We start from the raw sequence: 5,349 nt of genomic DNA, 5'->3' as shown, positions 1-5,349 counted from the left end.
GGATCTAGGTGGATTCTCCTGGAGGCCGTGTCCCGTTATCACGATGACGGATTCTGCCGGTGTCTCAGCGGTTCAGCTCTGGTGGAGTTTGCCAGGAGACTTTCTGTCTCGGGAACTCTTGATTTCTGCTCGGCTTCTCTGCAGGAGGTCGTGCAGATGTGTTATCTGCTGGTGTCTCTTGTGGGTTGATGCGAAATAAACTCTAATGCTCTTCACTTTGGCTGGATAACTTTAGAGGAGACTGGCGTTGACCAGATGAAAACTTGATAATAACTAAAAAACCTACGAAATGACACTCCTGTTGTTTTGGTGCAGTTGGTCTTGGCTTGGCTTATAAAAATAAAAGATCGCGCGTGTAGACAAAAAGAATGTTACTTGGAGCACGTGCCAAAGAAAGAATAAAGGACGCGCACAAACGATAACGTGCAAAAATGGCTGTGAGCCATGAGTTTGTGGCGAGCAGCTTAGAGCTAACAGCCTGGAGCTACATCGCTGCAGAGCTGTTGGTAGGAGCTTGGACTACAGAGCAATGTGTGAATTGTGACTGTTTTGTTTCAGGGACCTCACTCGTCTTCTCCTGTGTTTCCACTTGGAGAAGAGAGTAATATTCCACTGAACTTTTGAATAGTTTAATTCTACAGTTTACCTATAAATTGCACATCAGTCTTCCAACATCACCACAAAAAAAAAACACCTCAACATCAGCCATACTTTAACACACACATTATTTCACATGTTCTCTAAGCAGGAAAATGCTGAGGGACGTGGACATTCATTCAGGGAAAAGGCCAGAGATGATGCGAAAAAAGAAAAAAATTCAGACTGTGAGAAGACGGGAACAGAAAACAGCAACCATAAACACTGCTGTGACATGACCAACAGTTATATATATTATGACATATATTATACATGACTTTCATGACAAGCATTGGAGGTGGCTGGATATATTTTAAGATGGCTTTAAAGGGACAAAAGAAGGGGATCTGTTGCAAGCGACAACATTTAAGGAATAAACTATAGTGACTGGGGTGAAACGCTAGATCACAAAACTCCACGGTGCTGGATGACAGCAGAAAGAGAGACACTTTTAGAGTTTGATAGCTTATAAGTGATTGGCTGTGGGCCAGTGTGTCAGGTCGTGATTGGATGAAGAGGAGAATGAGCTGGCGGAGCTTCGAGAGAGTGGGAACTGTACTTGTGATTCCATCCTGACTAAACTTCATCTGGTATAATATGCAAAATGGGAAATTCCTTTTTTTCTGTATAGAGTCCTGCACGTTCCCAGTTTTGCAGCATTGAAACTAACCTGCATTGGCTATAGCGAGTCACCCATTATGCACAAATGTCCAAAAAAATGCAGCTCAGCTCTCTGCTTGACAAGGAGTCAGCCTTTGTCAAAAGGACACAGTCACGACCACAAAAATGACAGAAACTATACTCATAGTCTATTGTCATTACAATGGCTGGTAGTCAAGCTAGCTTCCAGAGACAATAGCCTGGTGTGGCCACAAGAGGGCAGTAAATTACATGATGAATGCAACAGGCATCAGATCCTTTATGAGACAAAACCACAGACTGTAAATAAAGATGGACGTAGCCTCTATCGTGTCACCAACAGGTTTCTGAAGTGCGGTTTTGAAGCTCAGAGTGAGCTGCTCCACCATTGCCAGTCAGTGTCTGACTCCGCCCCTAACTCCTAGTAAAAAGAGGAGGGGTGTGACTTCGGTGAATGCCAGTTTGTGGCAAGCATACGCTCGCCCACCTGTCAAAGAGGCCACGCCCTCAATTATACATAACTAATTAATCTTAATAAAATGTAAACAGGTGAGTTATATAAACAGTTGTCATGAAGGAAGAAATTAGCTCTAGAGACCCAAACTGTTTTTATACCAGGCTGTAAACATGTCTATATCTGCTGTAAAGTTGGACATTTTAACATGGGAGTCTATGGGGATTGACTCAATGTTGGAGCCAGACTCTAGTGGTCATTAGAGGAACTGCAGGTTTTGCTTTTTCAATGTTGACTTCATTTTTCAGCCTCAGTTGATGCTTGGACAGAACACTGTTCAGATGTGAGGAGAGATTTCTCTTCCACTTCATCATCGTTCTTTAGCTTTACCTGGTCAAGCACTGCTTGCCTTGCTTGCCCTGACGGCACACCGCTGAGTTGTCCATAAATCAATTCCAGACCTGACCTGGCCTGACACATTAATATATACTCATGATCTGACCAGAATTCTAATCAAATATGCTGTGGGCTGCTGCTGGGCATTAATGGCAAAGACGGTGGGGGCACAGAGCAAGGATGTTAGTGAAATGTTAAAAAAGATAAATAAGAAAGCGGTTAAACATGCAGATAGCAGACGAAGAAGCACCTCCACTGTGTTAGTAAATTATTTTCAGCTGTGTCTCCTCCTGCTTAGACCCACCTGATGGCACAGACACACACTCACGCCTCTGCAAAACTGTGTGTGATATTACGCACAGCTGTCACAGCATGGATGCCTTCATTAATTAGTTCAATCTTCTGACACAACACCAGGATTTAACAGGCAAGTGGCCTTGTGTGCTGTTCTGAAAGATTCACAGTACATAAGAAGGAATGGTTGCAACAAGTTATTTTCCTCCAATCAGAAACATGCTAGAATCAAACGAACTTACTGAGTTAGAATCATAGTTTAGTTGTTGTGGTCAGCATGTGTCCAGGTCAGCGTGTCTAGCTCATGATGCTCTGTCACGGCTGACAGGGTGGAGACGGTTGCGACAAGTTTTTGTAACTGTCCTCAAACTGAGCAGCCGGATCAACACAGACCACACTACATATATGTAGCTCATTTTGTCCCGTAGCTCAACAGATACGACAATAACAGTTCACTTCAACACATAAGAGAAAACAAACAAGTTACCGTGTGAATTATTTTGTGGCTTCTCATGGTCTTATAATATAGTTGGCTGTTCTGCAATAAAATAAAAAAAAAAAAGCATATTTTGCCTTAAGATAGGTTCCATTTTCTACACAAAACAAAACTCAATAACTGTTCATGATAAATATGAATAAATAGATAAAAAATACTGCAAGTTTAAGATGTTTTCATGCAGTATAATGTATAATGTTAATTTACAAAAAATATATTTACAGTGTTTATACAGTTAATTATTTACACATTTATATTCACACAATTATTATTAACTTACATCTGCATCTTTAAAAACAGTTACAGTAACCTCCTGAATCCATCTTTGTAGTTTTCCTCTTATTTACCTCAGTCCGAGACCTTCTAGCCTCTAATTGGTTAGTTTAGCGACTTGTGACTTATAGACAGGAAGTGTTGCTGTTGTGAAGCGGATGAAGTAAAGCTGCTTCTTAAGGAGTTAATCCATCTTCATGCAGCTGTAATCCAACCCTCAGACCACACTGCAATTTAAGAAAACACATGCAAGGAGACAAAACACATACATCTTCATTAGTTTGACAACACATGAGCTGTTGAACAAGTGCGTCCCAGCCAGATTCGTCGCTTTTTAGCGTCCCCTGGAAACACCTCCGTTGTGTTGTGAGTGTTTGCGGCTCATGCGTTGTCAGACTGATGATGTTTCCTGAATGTGGTGGTGTGTTGTCTGTTTGCATGGGTTTTCTTCAGCTGTAGTGTGTTGAGCTCTCAGGGCCACCGTATAATTCTTCTAATCAAATGAATATAGTAAATGATATGTGATATGTAATCATGTGTAAATGGTATAGGCAATGAGCAGACAGATGGAAGTTTAATATAAAACCGTTGTGGTTGGTGTGGTCCAAATAGTCTCTGAGTGACTGAGAGAAATGTTGCCACTCTTCTGTACACTGTCTTTGCCCACAGCTATGACAGCACGCTGCCGACAGCAGACTGAGCTCCTCTTGTCACATTTTCATTCACTCAGGTTTTTCAATCAAATCTTCCAATCACAATGATTGTCTCAAAGTAAAGAGCTGTTGCCTGACATGCTGCCTGTCAACTTGACTGAAAGCTACCAATAACGCTTTTGCCAGTCAATTTTTTGGTGATGATGAGTGGGTGCTTCTTGTGTCTGGTGTCTGTGCCCCCTCCCTCCCTCCCCTTCCTCTGAGATCATCATAAATCAAATAGATTGAACATGAACTGAAAGAAAAGCCATCACTTCACTGATGATAATCAGTTCCTTCACAGTACATACAGAATCATGCCTCGGGGAGTTGCACTGCCCTGATGAAATGTTGCCTATTTCTGGACACTGATCTAGAGTTTATTCTGAGTTTGTGAATGATGACAATTCAATGATAGACATGTTTATATTTATGTGAATGTGATTGCTTATGTAAGATTATTCAGACACTTGAATTTCTTCAGGATCTGTTATGACATGGGGACATCAGGTGGCAGGTGCTCTTGAATGAGCTACTCTCATGACATTTGTCAAACTAAAGAGGGATCAGAAAGCTGCCTGGTGTCTCTGAGTTAATTAGTCTCTGCTTGGCTCAGTTACCGGGGTGACTCTCTTTGATGGGCTCAGCTCCGACTGAGACCTGACCTTTGACTGAGCTTCAGTCTACATTTGGGAATACAATTAGTCCTCAAAGCTCTTGCAGGCTGTTTTATCTGTCATTGTCCATTGATGAGAGGAATAATGGATTTTCTACTTAGCAATATTTTACACTTAATCAATTAATCATGAATGTTTTGGGGAGCATGAATGTGGATAGTAAATGTCAGAAGATTGACCCAAAAGAGAAGTTGATACTGTGGTGTAAAGAAATAAAATGTGTCAAATATGGAAAGAGTTTATTTTCTGGGGAACATGAATGTCCACAAAACTAAATGCTAAACTCGCAGTTTACCTTCCATATGAGCATTTTCTGATCCGACAGCTCTATCAGTAGAAAGCAATAAGTCCTCCAAATCACTTGTCCATGCACTCTTGAACACAACATAGTGTTTCCAGAGCTGATGCCCCTATCAGCAGGATAGCACAATTTGACTTTTACAAGTTACAGTTGGATACATACATAATAATAATATGTTTTATGATGTGACAAAGCTCTGGGAAGTTTTGGTTAAGGAACAAAGACAGGTCGGCTGGTTTGGGCGAAAAAACCTTCATCCTTTACCCCAACTCAGATCGTAAGAATCCTGGGTGTCGCATTTGATGACAAATTATCCTTCTCTGACCATGTTGCATCCGTCTCTCGGCCGTGTCTCTTTGCTCTATACATCAGTAAAATCGGACCTGACTCAGTACTCCACCCAGCTCTTGGTCTCTCACCTCGACAACTGTAATGTTCTTCTGGTGGACCGGAAACCCTTACAGATGGTCCAGAATGCAGCAGCTCGTCTG

Source organism: Seriola lalandi, unplaced genomic scaffold, assembly GCF_002814215.2.
Source record: "Seriola lalandi dorsalis isolate HSWRI2012SDOR001 ecotype SW California unplaced genomic scaffold, Sedor1 jcf7180002054760, whole genome shotgun sequence".
Lineage (NCBI taxonomy): Eukaryota > Metazoa > Chordata > Actinopteri > Carangiformes > Carangidae > Seriola > Seriola lalandi.
The sequence above is the reverse complement of the archived record's forward strand: the minus strand, read 5'-3'. Positions refer to the sequence as shown.